This window comes from Oryctolagus cuniculus, chromosome 15 (assembly GCF_051225735.1).
Source record: "Oryctolagus cuniculus isolate XC-2025 breed Fujian yellow rabbit chromosome 15, ASM5122573v1, whole genome shotgun sequence".
Classification (NCBI taxonomy): domain Eukaryota; kingdom Metazoa; phylum Chordata; class Mammalia; order Lagomorpha; family Leporidae; genus Oryctolagus; species Oryctolagus cuniculus.
Genome location: NC_142881.1, coordinates 20,363,708 through 20,388,044, shown reverse-complemented (window position 1 = coordinate 20,388,044; position 24,337 = coordinate 20,363,708). Strand labels below are relative to the sequence as shown.

Below are 24,337 nucleotides of genomic sequence, written 5' to 3'. Positions count from 1 at the left end.
GTGGCTCAGCTCCCCAGATAATCCTGTCTCCTTAGAAGGTTTTGTGCACACATGTTATAGCAAACACAAATATAGTATTCAGTAAAATGAGCAATTTGCATGAACTGTTAAAAAGTGACATTGTCAAAGAACTTTATTGATTGTGGTAGAGGCCTCCAGTGATGCTGCAAATCCACAGGCCTTTGCTCCCCTCTGCTAGCATGGGAACAGAACATCAGAACAGCACGGAGTGGACTGGCTCCCTGCCAATCCCAGGAGGATGAGAGGGGCACCGAGAAAGGAAAATATGTGCGCAGGCCATGCTGTGTCAGAAGGCAGAGAGGAACGCCTTCTCTTTTTGTCTCCTCCAGAGGCCCTTCCTCTGAGCCTCGGCAGGGTGAGAGGTGTCACCAAAGATTACCAGGCAAAACCCAGGGAGGCAAATCTACTCAAGCCTACTGGCTCCTCAGGGCAGAAACAGACTAGCTGGGCTGATTCCCTGGGGGAGGATTGGGCGTCTGGGTTAATGGGGGCCTCATCTTCCTATCACTTCCCTTAAAATAAAGCCCACTCCCCTTCTCCCTGTGTGGATAGTTTTTAGAACTCATTTATTCAGTCCAGCTCCCAATTCCACCCCAGCAGGAGTTTGAATGATGAAGAAAACCGCACTCCATCCCACATCAGCAGCTGGGGTTGCTCTGCTCTGTCTCCCTGGCCACAGAAAGCACCCCTCCGTGGTCCTGCCCACACCACCAAAAGATACAGGCACCATAAACAACGTTTGCTAAATATTTGCCTATCAATCATGACGCTTCAAGTAAACTCTGTGGATTAAGTCCTAGTGCTAAGACCAAGACTCAGACAACTTTGGGGATCTAAGATTTTATCCCTTGTTTGTTGATGTGTGGCCTGTTCTCTGCCTCCCACATGTGTCCATATGAGGGGGCAGGATGGAGATGAAGGCTGACCATGCCTGAATAACCACCGAACCAGCAGTAACAGAGGGTGGCCCAGGGTGGCCTCGCCAAGCAGCCTGCTCTCGCTGGCCTTTCTCTGAGCTCCTTGCTGCTTCATGCTTCCCTTTATCACTCTGAAGGAGCCAGCACCACATGGCAACCGACTCCTCCCCACCAGCCTTCTAAGAAGGAGAAGACAATGCATTTCAGAAGCTGCCTTGCCACACAGACTTCAAGAGTATGACAGAGTCAGTATTGGTAAGTAGAGTTTCTCAAAGGTAGATTTTGTTTCAAAGTGTCATTCTACCATGCCATGTATTCTCTCTCTCCAAGCTCTACTTTTTTAAAATAAGGCAATAGTTTTCCCCCTTTGACGCATGGTAAGATGTGAGGTGGATCATCATGATCTGCACTGTCAGACACCATCTATGCCTATATGGGCAGCAGTGAGTTCTTCCCCAAGTTCTCTTTGTCCAGAGGGAGATTATAAAAACACGTGATATGCATACAGCTTGTTAAAGATACTTTACTACTTGTAATTTCACTTTATATTTGGCCACAATTCTGTGACAATTTTTGTCCTCACACTGAGGAAGAAACTCACTGGGCCAGTATTTACTAAATGTCTAGCAACTGCCATCACTGTTGGATGGGTGGCAAGTTGAGCCAGGCACATCTTGTTTATTAAGTCACCTGCAGTCTGATAGGGCAGGCAGCAAGTAGATAAACAGCCGCAATGCCATGTGACAAATTAACCCCACTACAACTCTTCTATCTTAGATGCACAGTATTAATAAATGTTAATGGTTGACCCTAGTCTTAGAGAGGAGATTTTACTATCTGCTCTACGTGGACAGATCAGGATATATAATGAGGTCATATTCTAGCAGAAACTTGAAGGAAGACAAGTGACCAAGTAGATCTTTGGGGAAAATGGAGGAGGCTTCTCTCCACAAAGAGAACCTGGTATTTGAAATCTGACAGCATGAATTTAGTGTGTTTACAGAACTTGACAGGGGGGCTGGGGTGGAGGGACTTGTCCAGGGTTCTGAAACTACTTACCAGCAAGGCACGGGGTCAAGGATAGTTCTCTTTCCACAGTGCCCTTCTCCCTAGCAATAAGTGTTCAGGCTCCCTAACGCACTGAGCTTCCTGAATGGAATGCTGCCTGACCGATTGCCCTCCAAATTGCTGCTCACAGCAAATCATCTCTCTGTTATTCTTGATTCTGAGCTGTATTGCTTTGGACAAGCCATCTCTATACACTGGCAAATTGTAATAGTTATGATCATTGTAATAACATCACAAGAATAATCAAATGCTATTGAAACAAAAATGTACCAATTTAGCTGGGCTTCAGCTACTGTAATGTGCATTTAAGTTTATGCACATTTGTGATTTATGGTAAAGATCAGGGCCTTTATGACTCCCTGGAAGCTGTGATCGACAGACCTCTGCAACCTGGTTTTGTTTGGCAATTTATCTCCCTTTACCCCCTTCCTCAATTTTTAAAGGAAGGGAAGCCAGCATACTTGCTGCAATTTGAGCCTGTGCAAATGAAGCCAGGGCTACAGTCGTGATGAACTACTAATTGATAATTCCGTTCAATCACTTCCCACTGGCAGGACCAGATTGGGCTTTTGTAAATAACCTTCAAGCAGCAATCAGTTCAGCACTTCAGTCCTTTTATTGCTGTCCTGAGGCTGGCAGCATGCTATGTTCCCCCTCTCTCGTGTCATTTGGTCTTATTCTGGCTGCTCTGGTAACTTTCAGACTCTTGAAAGGAGATGGTCTCTGCCACGGATTTTTTTCTACAGATATAACTACTCTGGTTGGGAGTTGGGAGCCAGAAGATGTTTTTTGAAGCTATCACATTTGCACTTCAAGGACATGGGGTTTATCTGACTATGTGTTTATTGGAGATGGCTTGGGGAGAGTTGATGGCAAGGCATCATTACAACTCTCCCAGCTCAGCCCTCAGTACCACCAGGTGGAGATCACTCACTAGAAGGACTGCTTTGTTCTTCCATACATATTTCAAACCCCATGTTTCCCAGGGAGAATTCCTCTCTGTATCCCTACAGTTACCCAGGCACTTGCCACATACATCTGAGCACTTTCTATAGCTTGCCAGGAACCAGCATGACTTATGCTTGTGTGTATTTTCTCCACTGTATGGTGAGCTCTTCAAGGAGACGATGCCACAGTTATCACTCCCATGTATATGTGGGAGGTTAATAAAACCTGGGGTGCCCAGAAGAAAGGAGGGGCCACCAAAGAAGGACATACTTTTCTTATATAAAGATTTATTTATTTATTTATTTGAAAGTCAGAGTTACACAGAAAGAGAAGGAGAGGCAGACACAGAGAGAGAGAGAGAGAGGTCCTCCATCCACTGGCTCACTCCCTATTTGGCCTCAATGGCTGGAGCTGTGCCCATCCAAAGCCAGGAGACAGGAGCCTCTCCTCCAGGTCTCCCACATGGGTTCAGAGGCCCAAGCACTTGGGCCATCCTCTACTGCTTTCCTGGGCACGTTAGCAGAAAGCTGGATCAGAAGTGGAGCAGCTGGGATTCAAACCGGTGTCCATACGGAATGTCGGCATTGGCTTTACCCACTATGCCACAGCGCCGGCCTCATGGATGTACTTTTCTCTGAAGAGAGGAGAGAACTTGCACTTTGCTTATTGCTCTGTCAAGCTGGTGGATCCAAAAGCCTTCCATAGCCGAACAGCTCACGTCCAGAGCCTTGAGCAATTACTGATGTCATACATAGAGTGTTATTTGTTAAATAAACAAGGCCGGTGCCGCGGCTCACTAGGCTAATCCTCCGTCTAGCGGTGCTGGCACACCGGGTTCTAGTCCCGGTCGGGGTGCCGGATTCTGTCCCGGTTGCCCCTCTTCCAGGCCAGCTCTCTGCTGTGGCCAGGGAGTGCAGTGGAGGATGGCCCAAATGCTTGGGCCCTGCACCCCATGGGAGACCAGGAGAAGTACCTGGCTCCTGCCATCGGATCAGCGCGGTGCGCCGGCCGCAGCGGCCATTAAAGGGTGAACCAACGGCAAAGGAAGACCTTTCTCTCTGTCTCTCTCTCTCACTGCCCACTCTGCCTGTCAAAAATAATAATAATAATAATAAACAAGAGTCACTGTGCACTAACTTCCTCTGTAGGACCTCTGTCCCCAAAGAGTTGTATCAAGAGACTTAATAGTAAAACTTGCCCTCAAGAATCACTTCCTTTTAGGCCGGCGCCACGGCTCACTAGGCTAATCCTCCGCCTGTGGTGCCGGCACCCCGGGTTCTAGTTCTGGTCGGGGCACTAGTTCTGTCCCGGTTGCTCTTTTTCCAGTCCAGTTCTCTGCTGTGGCCCAGGAAGGCAGTGGAGGATTGCCCAAGTGCTTGGGCCCTGAACCTGCATGGGAGACCAGGAGGAAGCACCTGGCTCCTGGCTTCAGATTGGCGCTGTACGCTGGCCGTAGCAGTCATCTGGGGGGTGAACCAACGGAAAGAAGACCTCTCTCTCCCTCTCTCTCTCTCTCTCTCTCTCACTGTCTAACTCTGCCTCTCTAAAAAACAAAGAATCATTTCCTTTTAGTGTATTAAATGGAGAATATTACTATGTCTCATAAGTTATAGTTATGTTCTTATGTCCAAGAGCTCACAAAAGAAGTAACATCCTTGGGTTCTTCTTTAAAGATAACTAAGTTTCTAAAAGGAAAGAAGGGGAAAGAAGGAAGGGACAAGAGGAAGGGGGAACAAAAAAAAAAAAAGCAAAATCACCTTCGAGAAGCAATAACATGGTCAGCCCTTGTCTACAGTTGAGGGGCCAGTGCCGCTGCTCACTAGGCTAATCCTCCGCCTTGCGGCGCCAGCACACCAGGTTCTAGTCCCAGTCAGGGCGCCGGATTCTGTCCCAGTTGCCCCTCTTCCAGGCCAGCTCTCTGCTGTGGCCCGGGAGTGCAGTGGAGGATGGCCCAGGTGCTTGGGCCCTGCACCCCATGGGAGACCAGGAAAAGCACCTGGCTCCTGGCTCCTGGCTCCTGCCATCGGATCAGCGCGGTGCGCCGGCCGCAGCAATCATTGTGGGGTGAACCAACGGCAAAGGAAGACTTTTCTCTCTGTCTCTCTCTCTCTCACTGTCCACTCTGCCTGTCAAAAATAATAATAATAATAATAAAATAAAAAATAGACAGTTGAGAACTCTGCTCTTAGTTATTTTGCTCCATTTTTTTCTTTTTCTTTTTCTTTTTTTTATTTCTCTTTCTTGGATAAAACAAGAGAGAGAGCAGGAAGGGGGGAGGATTGGTGAGAGAGCTGGCACAGTGAGAAGAGTTACTATGTACATAATGTTGTATTTATGAGACACATACAAGTTAAAAATAAATTTTAAAAAACCTGGGGTGCATATCAAAGACAAAAACCAAATAGCAAGATTTATGTTATTCAGGTTATTTCGATAAACAGAACATCCCAGATCAGAATACCATCACAGCAGCTTTTCCTTAAACTTTTATGGAAGTCCAGCAAAGGAGGGCAAGTCAGTTGCAGATGAGTTGGGAATGTCTGCAGTTGGGAATGTTTCACAAGCAAGCAAGTCCCAGTCAGTTACAACACCAAGAAATGCTTTCCCATTAGCTCGTTTCAGAGGGACAAACAGTTCCAATATCAGCTCATCAGTCATGACACGAACGAGAGGCCCCTGCAGGAGGATGCCCAAGCCGGTCAGCAGGTTCAGACAAAAATGGGAAAGGCCTGTGTTTGGTCTTGTCACTCAAAGTCTTAGGAAGCAATGAGAAAGGAGGGACACCGGGTCTAATGGGGAAGGGTGGGTCCTTGTAGGATGCTATTTACTAGAACACAGAGGCTGGAGGGATTTCCTAACCACTGATCTCCAGAGGCAGAGGGCTGCAGAAAGATGCGATGTCATCCAACTGAACAAAAGCAAGTGTTTGTCCTGACAGGTGAACATGGCCTGCTCTTTCTCTGCCCAACTCTCACTGTGCCCCATAGGTAACAGTCTACATCGGACAGCGTTCTCCTATATTCTCTCTCTCTCTCTCTCTTTCTACCTCTACATCTACCTCTACCTCTATCTCTATCTCAGTTCATTTTTTATGACCTATTTAAAACAAGAAATTTCCAGAAAGAATATTGCCTGTAAGGTTATTGGACTTTAAAACTTACAGTAGGGGCCAGCACTGTGGCACAGCAGGTTAGCGCCCTCACCTGAGGCGCTGGCATCCCACATGGGCACCAGTTCGAGATCCAGCTGCTGCTCCACTTCCAATCCAGCTCCCTGCTATGGCCTGGGAAATCAGTGGAAGATGGCCCAAGTCCTTGGGCCCCTGCACGCACATGGGAGACCCAGAAGAAGCTCCTGCCTCCCAGCTTCAGATCAACACAGCTCCAACCATTGCAGCCAACTGGGGAGTGAACCATCAAATGGAAGACCTCTCTCTTTCTCTATCTGTCTCTCTCTCTTTCTCTCTCTCTCGGCCTCTCCTCTGTGTAACTCTGACTTTCAGATAAATAAATAAATCTTTTTAAAAAAAAGCTTACAGTATAATTATTGTACTGGCAACTTTTCCACCAGAATTACAAGTGTGAGAAGCAATGAAAACAAAGAGTACTTCTGGATGGCAGAATAGGGAGGGAGCTTACTGCACTAGCCTAGGGGAAGTTAGTTTTTAAAAAAAAAAAAAGTGGAGAGTGCAATCTCAGGGAAGAGTTAGGCAGAAAACTGCAGAGGAAACTACACAAATTAGGAGGACACTGTGAATCTCTGCTGAGGGTGTGGATGCACACAACTCAGGACCACAGCAGCGGAGACCAGCTTTGGAGAGTGAAGTGAGACCAGACTGCAGGAGCCCAAGTCACAGCTGCGGGAAGAACCTGGTATGAGTCCAGCTTGAAGCCCTGTGGAGGACAGTATAACTGCCAACCTAGAGGAAAATAAGAGGGGCACATTTCTCTTTCCCTGACAACCTGGCATCAGTGTCCTGTGACTAGCCGAGAGAGGGCAAGTGCCATTTTAGACATAAGTAACAGCTTCCCCAGCTCACAACTACATGCCCAGCAACCAGCTGAGAAGAGACACTTGAGTGTGATTGTGAGAACTAATGGGGAGCTGGGTGCTCGTGACTGTTGGAGCCTTGTGTGCTGGGACTGTAAAAACACTGTGGCTGCATGGAGGGTGCAGGGTATGGCTGGGACTTTCAGCAGTCGCTGTGGATGGCCCTGCACACTTGGGACTCCAATTCCCTGGTGAGAGTCATTGCTGCAGGATCCATGCTCCCACTGGGGATTCCACGGATCCTATGTGTGGTTACTATGGCAGTGCAGATGAATATTGTACCCAATGGGACTAGCACCCAGGCATTGGTCTCCTATGAGGAGAGGAGGTGAGTGTGAGACTTTCTTTGCCAACAGAGCAGAACAAACCTGCCATATAATTAAAAAGAAGAAGAAAAAAAGAGGAGATTCACCATGCTCAACTCGGGTGTCACCTTGAACACTCTCTTCACCCTGGAGTACTGAACAGAGCTCCTTGGCTACAGCCTGCACACGCCTCTGGGTATTCACTGAAAGAGCAGACACAAGCCACAGAGGCGTAGTCCAAAGATAAAAGCCATCAAAAGTAAAAATAAAAAACAACAAATATTAGAATGTGAAGATGAAGAAATTGAAAAAATCCCAGAAATAGAATTCCAAAAACTGATTGTAGGATTATTTAGAAGTAATCAGAAGCAAACCCACAAATTAAAGAAATCCATAATGACATGAATGAAAATTTTTCCCATGAAATTGAGATTTTAAAGAGAAATCAAAATGAAATATTAGAAATGAAGAATTCAATAGATCTAATAAAAATGTGGTGGAAATTTTTAAAAACAGACTCAGTGAGACAGAAGAAAGAATATCCAAGTTAGAAGACAAGTCTCTGGAAATTTTACAGTCAGACCAAAAAACAAGAGGAAGAAATTAGAAAACTAAAAAACAGTATTAGAGATCTATGGGACACTATCAAACAACCCAACATACGGGTCTTAGGAGTTCCTGCAGGTATGGAAACAGAACAGATTAGAAGGCCTTTTTAGTGAAATAAGTACAGAAAATTTCCCTAATTTGGAGAACAAAAGGGACGTCCAAGTATAGGAAGCACATAGAACTCCTAACAGACATGACCAGAAAAGATCTTCACAACACATTGTAGTCAAACTCTCCACAGTAAAATATAAAGAAGAGATTCTAAAATGTACATGAGAGAAACGCCAGATTACTTTCAGAGGATCTCCAATCAGACTCACTGCTGAATTCTCATCAGAAATCCTACAGGCTAGGAGAGAATTCCAAGATATACTACAAGTCTTCAGAAGAAAAAAAAAAATGTCCAACCAGAATACTGTACCCTGCAAAGCTCTCATTTATGAATGAAGGTAAAATAAAGACCTTCCATAACAAACAGAAATTGAAAGAATTTGTCACCACTTGTCCAGTCTTACAAAAGATGCTTAAAGATGAGCTATACACAAAAACATGGAAACATGGCTATCACTATGAAAGAAGGTGAAGGCAGAAAATCTCCCATTACAAGTATAAAGGAAATTCAAAGCAAACAATAGAAATATTTATGGAAAAACAGCAGGGCCAATAGTCACCTTGAATGTAAATGGCTTCAACTCTCCATTTAAAAGATACAGACTGGATGAATGGGAATGGGAAAAAAAAAAAAGATCATCTATTCACTGCCTACAAGAAACATCTCACCAACAAAGATACACCCAGACTGAAAGTAAAAAGATGGAAAAAAGATACTCCATGCCAACAGAAACCAAAAAAGAACTGTTAAAGCCTTGCTAATATCAGAAAAAATAGACTTTAACACAAAAACTGTTAAAACAAACAAAAAGGAAACTATGTAATGATTAAGGGATCAATGCAACAGAAAGATGTGACTATCGTAAATGTATATGCACCTAATTACAGGGCACCTAGCTATTTCAAAGAAATGTTAATGGATATAAAGAGAGACGTAGACTCCAATACAATAGTATTGGGGGACTTCGATACCCCACTTTCAGCAATGGACAGATCAACCAGACAGAAAATCAGCAAAGAAACATTAGTTGTTAGAAGTTAATCAACATTCTAGACCAAATGTACCTAGTGGATATCTGTAGCACTTTCCATCCTACAGTTCCAGAATACATATTCTTCTCACTGGTACATGGAACTTTTTCTAAGATATACCATGATAGGCCATAAAGCAAGTCTCAGCAAATTCAAAAAAATCAAAATCATACCACGCATCTCCTCTAACCACATTGGAATGAAGCTGGAAATCAACAACTCAAGAATCTCTAGAACATGTGCAAACACACGGAGACTGAACAACATGTTCTAAATGAGCAGGGTGTCACAGAAGAAATCAAAAGAGAGCACCTATAGAAGTGAAACTGAAGGGGCTGGTGCTATAGCACAGCAGGTTAACGCCCTGGCCTGCAGTGCCAGCATCCCATATGAGTGCCAGTTCTAGTCCTGGCTGCTCCATTTCCAATCCAGCTCTCTGCTATGGCCTAGGAAACCAGTAGAAGATGGCCCAAGTCCTTGGGCCCCTGCACCCATGTGGAAGACCAGGAAGAAGCTCCCAGCTCCTGGCTTCGGATCAGCACAGCTCCAGCCATTGCAACCAATTGGGGAGTGAACCAGCCGATAGAAGATCTCTCTCTCCCTCTCCCTCTCCCTCTCCCTCTCCCTCTCCCCCTCCTCTCTCTGTGTAACTCTTTCAAATAAAATTAATAAATCTTTAAAAAAAAAAGTTTAAAAAAAATGAAACTGACACTTTGAGATGGGATGACTTTAAACAACCCTTGTCTTGTCTGCTGAGGAACAGGGGTTTTTTATACTATTTGTTGAACTCTTTACTTAGTATAAGCTTACGTGTATAACGTTAACTGAAAATATAGCTTAGTAAAAAATAAGAATGAGAATAAGAGAGGGAGGAGGAAGGGGGTGGGAGTATAGATGAGAGGGTGGGTACAGTGGGAAGAATCACTGTTTCTAAAGTTGTATTTATGAAATGCATGACATTTGCATACCTTAAATAAAAGGTTTTTGGGGGGCCAGCGCTGCAACATAGCGGGTAAAGCCACTGCCTGCAGTGCTGGCATCCCATATGGGTGCTGGTTCAAGCCCTGGCTGCTCCACTTCCAATCCAGCTCTCTGCTATGGCCTGGGAAAGCAGTGGAAGGTGGCCCAAGTCCTTGAGCCCCTACACCCATGTGGGAGACCTGGAAGAAGCTCCTGGCTCCTGGCTTTGGATTGGTACAGCTCCAGCCTTTGCAGCCATTTGGAAGTGAACCAGCAGATGGAAGACCTCTCTCTCTCTCTCTCTCTCTCTCTCTCTGCCTCTGCCTCTGCCTCTGCCTCTCTGTAACTCTGCCTTTCAAATAAATAACTAAATCTTAAAAAAAAAAAAAAAAAAAAGGTTTCTGGGAAAAAAAGTATTTGTGTATATGTGGTGGGGTGAAGTCATTGGCCAAAGGAGCTGTTATTTCAAGGACTGTCTTCAGGGAAATTATAAAGACTTGGTTCAGTTCTTGTTTTCTCTGCAGTGAGTGGCCCATTACTCACCATATCTAGAGTCTGGTGGAGTTGAAACTCATATCCAAGTTGATTCTGCAACCACCAACCTATAATGTGTCTCACTGGGTCAGGATCTCCTGGGGTAAGAGTGATGCTTTTTTAGGCCCATCCTGCTCAAGCATTGAATTCTTTCTTAGAATATAGAGCTTTTGTTTATGTTGCTAGCCCAGATGGGAGAGGAGAGAATTAGGGAGTTTTGGAAAGAATGAAAAGACTTGCAAGGTAAGGAAGCTCTTTGAAAAGCAAGCTTTGAAAAGCAAAGCAGATGGTCTACTTGCCTCTTCCATTCAATTTATAATCAATATTTTTAAATCTCTAACAAATAGTAAATGAGTAGTTCTAGGGTAATTATCTTGAAAGAAAAAAGATAACCCTACATGTAAAGAAACCTTAAGCTTGTTTTATTTGATTGGGTACTGTGTTTTATCATATTCTAATATCCTTTACTTATCACAGTCTTTGGCATTTAATGGGTGCTCAATAAATTGCTATTAGCTTACTATTAATTACTTGGAAATGTATTAATTGCCTTTTCATAGTGTTTATCTTTCTTCTCTCATTAGGGGGTATAGTTGTAGCTCCCAACATTTTTATGTGGCTTGTCAAAACACAGCCAGGTTGGAAATGGCCATCACTGTTTATCTGGTTCCAGTGTTTTTAATAAGTCATCTTCATCAACAGCATAGCAGGTGGAAGGCTTTACCTGCAGGCACAAGAGGATGTCGACCAAACTTGCCCAAACACAGCTCAGGCAGATGCCCAGACAGTGCTAATTCTTGGTCAAAAGAAGAAGTGTTCTTTCACACTTGCCTGATAATGCTTAATATTTCCTTCTGAGAGAGTAAGGCTTTTTACACCATGGTCCTTGTCCTTGGCAGCCTGGGTCCTTCTTCTCCTGTGTGATCCCAGCTCTTTAGTCACGTAGTTCACTGGAGCTGAACAATGCTGAGGCCTAAGATTCTCTTGAAATCAGGGCATGCCAAGTGAATCTTGGGAATGGTCATAATATGCCCAGGCTTGTGCCAGGATCCATGAAATCTGTGAGGCTAAGCAAAGCAGAGTTTCCTTCTCTAAGAACAAATTTCAAAGTGCAGCCACCAAGGCAGATGTTAGACCTAGGAGATAAGTTATCATTTGGGACCCCAGCTTCCCAGATGAGAGTCCTAGGTTCAAGTCCCAGCTCTGTTTTCCATTCCAGCTTCCTGCTAATGAGCATCCTGGGAGACAACAGATGATGGTTCAAGTACTTGGGTCCCAGGGGAGAGCTGGATTGAGTTTCCAGCTCCTGGCTACAGTCTGGCCCAGCACCAGTAAATGGAAGCATGCATGTTCATTCTCTCTCTCTCCTCTCCTCACCTTTCAAACAAAATAAACAAACAATTTTTTAATAGAAGAAAAGTACAAGCCTTACTAGAGGCTGCAACCTAAGATATAACTGGCATTCTCAGAGGCCTTCTGCAGAGTGAAGTTTGGGGTTCGGGTACTATCAGGAGCACTCTTCCATGACTGAATTCACACTGGAAATATCAACATTGGGCTGAGAAGAGAAGCTTAGAGCTCAAGCCTAATCCTCCCAAAGTGAGACTTTGGAAGGCACCAAGGTCAAGTCAAATATCTCCTCCAGCTGGTCACTCAGAGCCGAGCATCATCTGGAAAAATTCACTGCCTTCCTTCGTTTCTTGGCTTGGAGGAACCATCATTTTTCTAACTTTCTCAGGGTAATTTAGAGATTTTTATAATGTTTCTCTCATGCTGATTAGCCATCTGAGTCCTGGTGTGATCTGTTCAGCACCAGATAATCAACCCCGTGGCATACAGCATGCAATCAAAAACTTACAAGTCATGTGGAAATGCATGGAATTTGACCCATAACCAAGAGAGAAATTAGCCAATAGAAATAGACACAGAAATTAAAGGAATAATAGAATTAGCAGAAAGGACTTTTAAAAATCCATTAGAGAGGCTGATGCTGTGGCATAGCGGGTAAAGCCTCCTCCTGCAGTGCCAGTATCCCTTATGGACATCAGTTCTAGTCCCAGCTGCTCCTCTTCCAATCCCGCTCTCTGCTTGGCCTAGGAAAGCAGTTGATGATTGCCAAAGTGCTTGGGACCCTGCACTTATGTGGGAAGGCCCAGAAGAAGCTCCTGTCTCCTGGCTTTAGATCAGCTTCGGATGTTGCAGCCATTTGGGGAGTGAACCAGCAGATTGAAGACCGACCTCTCTCTGCCTTTGCCTTTCTGTAACTGTAATTCTGCCTCTCAAATAAATAAATAAATCTTAAAAAATCCATTAGAGGGTAGAAAAATCACACACACACACACACACACACACACACAATGACCTCAGTTAATCCTAAAGAATGCAGAAAAGGAAGTAAAACAGAACAAAGAAAAGATATCTCAATTAGAAAACACAGAACAAAATGGTAGACTCAAACCCAACTAAAGGAAACAGACTAAAATGCCAATTAAAGGAGTTGCAGTTAAACAAGATAAAAATAAAATTGAAAATAACCATATGTGAAATGAAAAGCATCCATATGAAAAACTCATCAGATCAGGAAAGTTAAGTAACAGAAGATAGACTGGGAAGTTTGGCTAAAGCCAAATTACTTGGGTCAAAATATCAAATCCTATACTTACTACAGGCAGCTGTGCTTTCTGTGTACAAATAAATAGTCCAAGTTTATTTCTGAGAAATCGGATGACCTTTTGGAAGAACAGCCATAAAGCTGATTTGCTTTCCAGAATGTTTTACTTCACAGGAAAAGCAATCTTTCTCCCTTCTCCTCATTGTTATCATCCTCATGAAGAACCTAGTGACTGGGGCCAGCACTGTGGCATAGTGGGTAAAGCCACCTCCTGCAGCGTCAGCATCCCATATGGGCACTGGTTCAAGTCCTGGCTGCTCCACTTCTGATCCAGCTCCCTGCTAATATGCCTAGGAAAGCAATGGAGGATGACCCAAGTCCTTGGGCCCCTGCTTCCACATGGGAGAGCCAGAAAAAGCTCTTGGCTCCTGGTTTTGGATCAGCTCAGCTCTGTCCATTGCTGCCATGTGGGGAGTAAACCAATGGATGGAAGACTTCGCTTTCTCTGCCTCTGCCTCTGCCTCTCAGTAACTCTGACTTTCAAATGAATAAATAAAGCTTAAAAAAAAAAAGAAGAAGAAGAAGAAGAACCTGGTGACCATGGTCATGTGATTCAGCCATGCAGAGCCACAATGTGTAAATAAGCCATGACAAGAGCCTAGGGTGATTACTGACGCCATAAACAAGAGTGTCAATTTGTTAAGTCAACAATAGGAGTCACCATGCACTTACTCCTCATGTAGGATCTCTGTCTTTAATGTGTTGTTCAATGTGAATTAATGCTATAACTAGTACTCAAACACTATTTTACACTTTATGTTTCTGTGTGGGTGCAAACTGTTGAAATCTTTACTTAATATATAATAAATTGATATTCTGTATATAAAGATAATTGAAAATGAATCTTGATGTGAATGGAATGGGAGAGGGAGCGGGAAATGGGAGGGTTGCAGGTGGGAGCGAAGTTATGGGGGGGGAAGCCATTGTAATCCATAAGCTGTACTTTGGAAATTTATATTTATTAAATAAAAGTTAAAAAAAAATAAGCCACATGACAAACAAAATGTTAACCTTTAAGCTACATACAATGAATCATTCTTAGAGTGAAAATGAGCTTGGAAACTAAAGAAAGCAGTAAATACAATTGTCGCTTGTCATTAAGTCAATGAAGAAAGTAAAGACAGCATTGCTCAAAACTGTGGTTCTTGGACGTTATCTCCTCATTTGTAGCATTGTCATTATTAATGGTCTATCTCATTTTTCAGTGGCCACTGAGTATGAAGGTTCCTGCAGTTAAAGGCGTTGTGAGATATAGAAAAGATATTGCTTTTGCCTGAGTTTCACGAAGCTGATATCAATCTTTTATTTCATAAACTTCAGGCTGGTTATTGCTTTAAACGCAGGCTTTGCTGCATTAAATGTGGCACTGACAGGAATACAAATAAGAGAATTCCCGGTGATACGAACCAGTGGGGCTGAGGAAGGACCAACTTCCCCCCACACCCCGAAAATGGAATGTGGGAAAGGTCATCAAGCAGTCAGACTTAGCAATAAACTGAGCTCGGCTGACTCCTTCACCGACTCAGAGGTGCAGCATTTGCTGTTGCTTGTTCCCGGACAGAGGGGAAAGGACGAACGATTTGACTGAGACTCAGGACAAGATCTGGCTGTGGTGAGACAGAGAAGGCCCAGACCTCAAGAGTTAGATTTGGATTTGTCCCCAAATTCGGTCCCTAAATCGCCACCCTTGCTGAGCCTTGGTTACGTATCTGTGAGATGACAGCATTTTTGCAACAGTTAACCTCTAAGCATCATTTCTGGTCTCAAAGTTTAAGAACGAAGTGCGACCTTATAAGGAGCAACCATTAATATCTGGAAAATGTTCATACCTTCCAAAACACTAGCTGTCTTGATGCTAATCATAATTTTGTAAAGAATAAAAGGGGGGGGGGTGCTGGTTACAGCTGAGTAACCTGAGGTTCAACTAAACTGAAAAGTATAGCAAATAATCACTAACCAAATAATAGATTTAGTCCTTTTTTACAGATATTTTTTAATTTTTATTTTATTTGAAAGGCAGAGTTACAGAGAGTGAGAGAAGGAAAGGGAGAGGGAGAGAGAGAGAGGGAGAGATCTTCCATCTGCTTGTTCACTCCCCAAATGGCCGCAACAGCCAGGGCTAGGCCAGGCTGAAGCCAGGAATTCTTCCTGGTTTCCCACATGGTTTCAGGATCCCAAGGACTTGGGCCATCTTCTGCTGCTTTCCCAGGCCATCAGCAGGGAGTTGGGTCAGAAGTGAAGCAGCCAGGACAGAAACTGCAGCCCATATGGTATGCCGGTATTGCAGGCAGTAGCTCAACACACTACAGTACAATGCCGGCCCCTAAATCAGGTCCTATGCCACAAGTCTTTGGGCTTCTAATCACGTGCCCTTTATAAAACCTATCCCATCATGCCTTGTTTGTTTATCTTTTAATTTTGCTTTTCTTTTTTTTTTTTCTTTTTCTTTTTTAATTTGACAGGTAGAGTTACAGACAGTGTGAGAGAGAGGGATAGAGAGAAAAGTCATCTTTCCATTGGTTCACCCCCCAAATGACCACTAGGGCTGGCGATTCCTCTTTTCTATAAACTTTTTTTTTTGACAGGAAGAGTGGACAGTGAGAGAGAGAGACAGAGAGAAAGGTCTTCCTTTGCCATTGGTTCACCCTCCAATGGCACCGCGCTGATCCAAAGGCAGGAGCCAGGTGCTTCTCCTGGTCTCCCATGGGGTGCAGGACCCAAGCACTTGGGCCATCCTCCACTACACTCCCTGGCCATAGCAGAGAGCTGGCCTGAAAGAGGGGCAACCAGGACAGAATCCGGCACCCCGACCGGGACTAGAACCCGGTGTGCCGGCGCCACAGGTGGAGGATTAGCCTATTGAGCCGCGGCACCAGCCTATAAACTTTTTAATATTTTTTTATTTATCTGAAAGGCAAGAGGATAGGAATAGACAAAGAGAGAGATTTTCCATTTACTGATTCACTCCACAACGCCCACATCAGTGGGGCTGGATCAGACCTAAACCAGAAGCACAGAACTCGATCCAGTTCTCTCACTTGGGTAGCAGGGGCCCAGATACCTGAGCCCTCATCTTCTGCCTTCCAGGGTGAACACTGGCAGGAATCTGAAATAAGATGAGGAGCCAGGACTTTAGCCCAGGCACTCCGATCGATCGATCGGGGATGCAGACATTCCCAGCACTGTTTTAACCACTAGCACTGAATGCCCACTCACCCCACCCACCCCCCACATACACACTGCCTTACAACAAAGAGGATATGGAACTTACGTAAATGAAACACTCAAGCCAAAGAGGAAATGGTGATCTGATTCCCTCCCGGCGGGTTTGGATTCAGCACCAAGCTGTAAAAGTAGAACCAGCTTGTCCGTGGGACAGGTTGCAGAATGAGGTCCCGAGCAATGGAAGGCAAGGACTGAAACACATCACTGATGGACGCCATCATGTCGGGGATAAGCACAAGTCTTCCCCTTGATTGACACCTGGATGGTTCTCCGAGGACTACAGAATAAAGGACAAAACACGCACCTCCGAAGTCCCCAGCCACCTGGCCTCCCCTGCCTTTCCAGTTCAAGCCTCACAAGGCCCCTTCATCTAGCACGGCCCGCAGGCAGACTCAAGGACAGTGGCTCCCTGGGACTGCCCCACACGCAACCTACTGCCTCAATCCCAGATACATCTCTGCCTTCCTGTCCACATAGCTCCACAATGCCAAGAGGCAATCTCTCCCTCCTCCAGCAGGAGGCGCTCCTCTGGCCAACTCCTTCTTTCTCATCAGCAACCTCTCCTCCCTTATTAGCGGCATTGCTGAACCTGCCTTACCGCCCCTCTCCCGTTTTCATTCTTTATTCACATTTGGAGTAATATCATCACATATCAAATTACATGTGTGAATAAGTCAAGGACTTCTGTGCAGATTTTCCGGGAATTTTCTTTTTAAAAATGGGAGCGCTAAACACCAAGACTCAAGATCCTGTAGCTCAGCTCTGATACAACAGGAAGAACTCTGGCTGTGGAGGTGGAATTTTCTTCATGAGATATAGAATTTTCTTTGTGATATATTTTTAAAGCCCCCCCCCCAGATGAAAACATGTTACACTGAAAGGACATCTTTCATTCCATTGCTTTAAAACCTTATTCAGTTGACTGCTAAAACACAATCCTAATCATGCTACATATTTAATGCCATGAAATATTTACAATCCCCATGCCTAAGAGAGATGATGTGTAGTATATTCAGTCTACAGTTCAGTAAATTCTGTTTATAAAGACCTAAAGTGATGCTCTCAAGTTATCCATGTCAGTACAAACTTTTCTTTAAAAAAAAAAAAAAAGTATCCTGTCTCCAGAATTGGATTTTCATTCTGAAGGATGCTGTTCTCTAGTTATGTCTGAGATGACATAAATAAATCTAGGTTGTAACTCTTTCCTACAGCCCATCAAAGTGCATTCTGCCTTGTGGCTGAATCATTTCTGAACAGGTGAGATTGTTCCTGCAGCTCCTAACATTTTAGATATAGTCCCATAAAAGACTACATTTCAGTACATATTTGCTAAGTGAAATAAAAATTCTCAGTTGAGTTTCCCAGAGGTCTGAACAATTCCCCACTGCAGTTTTCTCATCTCATAGGAAGTACTGGCTGCACCCTGGAGTTTGTAACCCTGGGAAACCAGAACACTCCGTAGTAGACATGAGTTAAAGCAAGACCTGCCAAGAACCTTTCTTCGTCAGACTGAAACTATTTTCCCGACTTCTATGTCCAGCTCATTTGCCTCTTTAAATCACGTTGCCTCTGCAACTCCCTTTTCTCAGCAGTTCTGCCTCACTTCACACAAAACAAATCACTAAAATCAGTTCATGAGTACTCAATAAATATTTGTTCAATGAATAGAAAATTATTGATGAAACTTCGCTACCACCTGCCAGGTATAGAGATGAAACTGTGGGAAGAACCAATATGAGCTCTTGTGCCATGAAGCTAAAGGCTGAGAGAGTAAGACAGACCTTCAGGCAAATCACCATGAAGTCAACACTGACCCATCAGTGTCCTAAGGACTAAGAAGGAGCCTTGCATGTGGTCCTAAGAGAGCTTCCAGTTTGGGGCTGGAGCTGGCTAGGGAGGTCAGGGAGTGTGCCCTGAGAAACAGAGGCTGTGGCTAAGATCTGAAAGGTGAGTGGGAGGTAACAGGTGGAGACGGGAGATGAGCACACCAGGCAGAGCAAGCGGCATATGCAGAGGCCTGTGGGAAGGAATCTGCCGGTTACCAGGGGCTGCAAGAAGGGCAGAGTGCTCCAAAAGAGAGTTAAGGAGAAGGAAGTGGGAATTAAGTCTGGGGAGGAAGGGTGACATCAGGTCACGCAGGTCTTTTTTCTGTATCCCAGCAGGTCTAGTCTAAGAGCCACAAAGGTAGAATTGGAGGAATTTTTTTTAAAGATTTATTTTTTATTTATTTGAAAGGCAGAGCTACAGAGAGACAGAGATCTTCCATCCGCTGCTTCACTCCCCAGACTGCCGCAACAACCAGGGCTGGGCCAGGCTGAAGACAGGAGCCAGGAGCTCCTTCTGGGTCTTCCAAGTAAATACAGGAGCCCAAGCACTTGGGTCATTCTCCGCTGCTTTCCCAGGCCATTAGCAGGGAGCTAGATCAGAAGTGGAGCAGGGGCCAGAGCTGTGGCACATCAGTTTAACGCCCTGGCCTGAGGCACCGGCATCCCATGTGGGCGCCAGTTCAGACCTGGCTGCTCCACTTCCAATCCAGTTCTCTGCTATGGCCTGGGAAAGCAGTGGAAGATGGCCCAAGTCCTTGGGGCATTGCAACTGTATGAGAGACCAGGAAGAAGCTCCTGGCTCCTGGCTTCAGATCGGCTCAGCTCCGGCTGTTGCGGCCAATTGGGGAGTGAACAAGTGGATGGAGGACCTCTCTCTCTCTCTCTCTCTCTCTCTCTCTGCCTCTCCTCTCTCCATGTAACTCTGACTTTCAAATAAATAAATAAATCTTAAAAAAAAAAAAAAGAAGTGGAGCAGCTAGGACTCAAATTAGTGCTCAAATGGAATGCTGGTGTCGCAGACAGAAGCTTTACCTGCTACACCAGAACGTTGGCCCAGGAATTTTTTTTTAAGTCAGGGAATCGGAGACTATCCACTGGCTCACTTCCTAACTGCCCAGAACAGCCAGGCCTGAACCAGGCTGAAACCAGGCGCCTGGAACTCAGTCCAGGCCTCCTACATGGGTGGCAAGGATTCAGCTACTCAACTCACGCACATTAGCAGGAAGCTGAAATTACAAGTCAAGCCAAACCAGGCGCTCTGATAGAGTATGCAGGCATCCTAAGCAGTGTCTTAACTGCTGTACCAAACAGCTCTTGTTAGAGGATTTAATGCAGAGAGTTGACATAACTGGATTTGAAATTTGAATTTCAAAACCAGTGGGAAATTACTAATACAAAAAGAGGATGGCAACAGCAGAAAGGTCCTGTGAAACTGACCGGAGCTGAGAGACTTCCAGCAGTCTTATTGCTGGAGCCACGCACCACGAAAGCCCCATTCAACATGGCTGCAGGCTCAGCACACCCACTTCCCATGATGCACTTGAGCCTCACTTTCTCCCTCATGCAGACGTGGTGATGTCCACCAGTATGCTGAGTTCCATGTGGAAACACCATAAACCTTCACAGAGATCACACGCACTAAAGCCCAACCCACGCCCCACCCACACCCCACCCTATTTGTATATTCAATTAGGGCACCACTCTTTACCACATAAAGGAGACAATCTGAACTTGGGTGGGCACAGCAGTGACAATAGAAGCTATGCCAGCAGACACCCTCTCTCCTCATAAAGAGAGGCTGCCTGCACTCCTGTGTGTGCGTGTTCTACCTCCTTAATCTCTTTAAATAAACTCTGCTCCCATTCTTGCACTTTATTTATGTCTCTGCTTGGAATTCGTCTCTCACCCAGAGACAAGAATTTAGAATAAATCCAGCTGAGGACTACCTACTCCACAACAAGGGGAGGGAGCTATGACCTGGCAGGTTAAAAATAGCGGAACTGGTATTGTGCACAGCATAGCAGGTTAAGTTGCCTCCTGGGACAGCAGCACCCCATATCAGAGCACTTGTTTGAGTTCTGGCGGTTCCTCTCCTGATCTAGCTTCCTGCTATTTTGCCTGGGAAGGCAGCAGAAAATGGCCCAAGGGCTTGGGCACCTGACACCCACGTGGGAGACCCAGATGGAGCTCCAGCCTCCTGGCTTTGAACCTGGCCCAGTCCCAGGCATTGGGGTCATTTGGAGAATGAACCAGTGGATGAAGATCTCTTTCCCTCTGTGTCATTTTGCTCTACATATAAGTAAAATCTTTAAACAAAAAGCCAGCATCAATGACTATGCTTCCACTACTGAGTTCTGTGCTCTGCCTCTCCCTGTTCGACTGGCAGCTCTGATTCTAGAGGAACATTCGCTCTGAAATCCTCCCCAGTGCATCCCTGGCAACCCTGTCTCCCGTGTGGGCCTCGGGGCACTTAGAGATGCTGCCTTTCTCATGAATACCCTAGCGAAAAGGCCATTGGTGTGCGGCCCCTGCACTTCCTGGTGCTCATTAACTCAGGCAGTTTCACAGACAAACTGCAGCTCAGAGGCAGTTCTGTAGCCACTGGAAGGGGCAATGCCACTGTATAGCCCAGGTCGAGGCCATGCTGCTGAGCCAGGAGGACCATTACTGAATGACAAACTCAGTCACCTGCCACCTCACTCCTACAGGAATTACAGCTATGATGTGGGGTCAGAGGTCTACCAGATTTGGTCTGCACACTAATCAATGGCCCTGTTTGCTCATCCAGTCTTTTAATGACAACTGACTGATTCTTCACTATGCCCCTGAGCTTCTAGCCACAGAACTGAACAAGTTGTTGAAGAGACAATGTTACCCACTTGTGCACTTGATCATCTTCATGCATAACAAGGCTAACGTGGAGAATACTGTTTATCTATGAGGGCTCCCTAAGCACCGACCTTCTTTCTAAGAATATGGGCTAGAAGCACCAAGATGGCAGAATAGAGAGGAATTTTACTGCTCTAGTCTAGGGCAAGATACTTTAAAAAATGTAGAGAAAGTGCAATCTTAGGGAAGAGCTAGGGAGAACACAGCAGAGGAAATTAAATTAGAATTAAATAATTCTCTATCAATGACATTTATTTAAGCAGTTCTTGCTTTGTTTTGTTCACATAAACACACTGTTAAGGTATTAGGCTACTATATGTTTGTATCCACAGTACCCAGAACTATGCCTCGTTGGGAGTAGATGTTCCACACACACTTGTGGAAACTGACTGTGGGTATTCCCCGCCAACATAACCAAAATAGAATACATTACTAACAATGTGTTACTGCTTCCCATACCTATTTGTTAGAAAGGATAACTGTAGGAGATAAAGTGCAATGTGGATCTTCAATAAAGTTGACTGCTTGGGCTTCTTCAAGCCATACACATAGGATGTCCCAACCCCCCAGTTCTCCCAGTTCTATTTTGAGTTCTTCAACGGCAGAGAGGAGATCTTCCCAGTGTTCCTCAGCCCCCAGGCTCAGAAGTGGGCACTCATAAGGGGGCAACAAAGTGCCTCTGACCAATATCGTGGGCCCAGTCTCAACAGCCTATGGGAGACAGTAGCACCTGGTGGCCCCACCCAGCCCAGAGGCAGAAATGGACTCCACCGGGTGCCGAGCTAACCTATGCCAGAACATTCTCACCCCCCCAGGAAGAAGGTACATCCAGGTCTTCAAAAAGCCAAACAGGGCAGAAAAAAAGCATAAGCAAAAGCCACTTGGTTCTGTCACTTGCAAATTTACTTTCTTTTAACCATATCCTCACCAAGAGGTCTTCAAACCAGTAAACACGGGTGCTCCCTAGAGGCCCTCACAGAGTTCAAAGTCCACCTCTGAACAGCTCCTGGGGAGCCTGTCTTCCTTGCAACTTTCTCCTGTTGATGGCAAAAGTTTTTGTCTTTCTTTCACTGTTCTGTAATTCCAGTGTCTGGGACAGAACCCGCTATAGAGTGGCACTCCATACACTTCATTTGAATGAATGAGACTTAACTCTGCCTTTCAGAGTCACGTGCATAAGTCTGACCCCCTCCCACACACCATCCTTTCAGACACCTATGTGCAGTCACTGGACACTGTTAGCTATATGCCTGAGCTTCTTGCTAAGAATTCTCTCAAGAAAAGTTTCCAAGCTGCTTCTCCATCCTGGTCTGTCTTCTCTAACTACAAAATAAAGGTGCTCAACAGGTTGCCTCCCACTGTCTTTATCCCTCAACCAAGTTATAAGCCCTGTAAGCAGGAGTCAGCCTCATAATCATTTCTGCAATCCTCACACCACCCAGTACAACACATCTTGTCACAGCATGCAGTAAATGCTCAATAAATGCAGATGAATAGAGCTGTTACCTTCTCTTTAGGACTGTAGACTGACAGCAAGGGGTAACGAAATTTCCATGCTAACATCTTTTCTATTTTCTTCCTTTCTGTTCTTTTTCTCAAAAGGATGCATCCTCAGGGAACTCCTCTCTCCCCATATCTAATTAGAGTTTATTATTAATTAGGGAAACTGATAACAAAACACACTGTAACTACAGAGAATACTTTCTTAAAACCAAGGCTATTCACACACATCCCACCTACACACACACACACGAGCACGCGCGTGCTTTCAACCTGTACAGTTGGAATTTAGATCCACAGGAGAAAATTAGAATAATCAATGGTACAAAAATAGAGAACGTGGTGGCAAAAGCTTTGGTCTCCTCATTCACAATGAGTAAAATCCTTAACACATGTTCATCTGATATCCGTATGAAAGTCACGATTTTAAACATTTAAAAACTTACCCTTTAGCACTTTCTACAAGGATGGAAAGAATTAATTAAATAGAGTGGTACCAAGTGTTTTTAATTAACCCCAAATACATCTTGCTTTGGGATATAAGTTGTGATTTAATTGAGTGCTGTGTGTTTGGTCCTTACAGAGTCTGGAACAGAACAGTTCATGGAGAACTATTTTATGGATGAAGAACTTGAGAGTCTCTCTCACTGAATCCTAAGTTTAGAAGGACACCCAGACTCACTACTTCCCTCGACTCCAGAAATCTTGTTCAGATGAGAACAACGAAGCTCCAGTCCCTTCCCCAAGGTCACTCAGCAAGAAGGAGACACAGGATTTAAATGGAGAAGCCTATGATGATGAACATCATCCCAGGGGGTGTTCAGTGTCCAACTTCTTAATGGGGCCAGTGAGGAAGTCGCTGCTGGCATTTTGTGTGCAGTAGTGGATGAATGGGTGAAGGACTGTAACTATAACACGCTCACTACTTGCTATTGTTTTTGTTGTAATATTCAACTACAGTACTATTTAGTGTTTTAAAAGCTAAATAAAGAAAAAATGCAAATATAAAAAGCTCTTAAAAAAAAAAGGAATTGTGTCTCAGACCAATTGTGTCTCAGACTTGCCTGCCCCCTGCCCTGGTCCTCATCTGCTGCCAGCCGACCCTTGTTCCCTCCTGCCTTCACGGCTCTGTGTAAAAGCCCCTTCTCTGCCGGGCCTGCCCCAGTGAACACAAGGTTGAGTTCTCCCCACTCTGCAGACTCCGCTCTCCTGCCAGTTCTCTGGGGTCCTGAAGCAAGTCATCACCGGAATGACATGAGGGGAAAGAAGAACTCTGTTAGCTGGATCGTGTGGGTGCAAGAAGAGTATAGCAGGTGCATGGAGTTGGTTATGAAGGTGGGGTCTGGAAGGGAGAAGCTTCAGTAGCAGGGCTGGGGATTGGATCTCTAGCCACGGGAGGTTTTAGAGAAGGGGAAGTGGCATGATCCAAACTGAACTCCAAAAAAATCCAGCTGTTATTAATATAGAAAACAGATTTAAATGGAAGCCTTGCAGCAAAAATACTTTTATTAGTATTTGACCATAAAAACTAAATAACCTGAAAGAAACACTTCGGAAGGGAGGTGTGCTTTGACTCACAGTTTTAGAAGTTCACAGTCCACGATCAGAAGGGCCCCATTCATTCAGCCATTTGGTGAGGCTGGAGGAGGACAGTGGTGAATGAGCACACGG

General features: G+C 44.8%; 1 long non-coding RNA gene across 3 annotated transcripts in view; it reads right to left on the bottom strand.

The window, feature by feature from the left end:
- The window catches only part of LOC149121927 (uncharacterized), a 106,212-nt gene that overhangs the window by 67,906 nt on the left and 13,969 nt on the right, over positions 1–24,337 (bottom strand). Inside the window, exon 2 of one of the 3 annotated variants that reach the window (XR_016221581.1) lies at positions 24,245–24,305. The exons of the other annotated variants lie outside the window; for them this stretch is intronic. This is a non-coding gene — a long non-coding RNA (uncharacterized LOC149121927). The remainder of the gene's footprint in view (positions 1–24,244; positions 24,306–24,337) is intronic. 3 annotated transcript variants of the gene reach the window in all.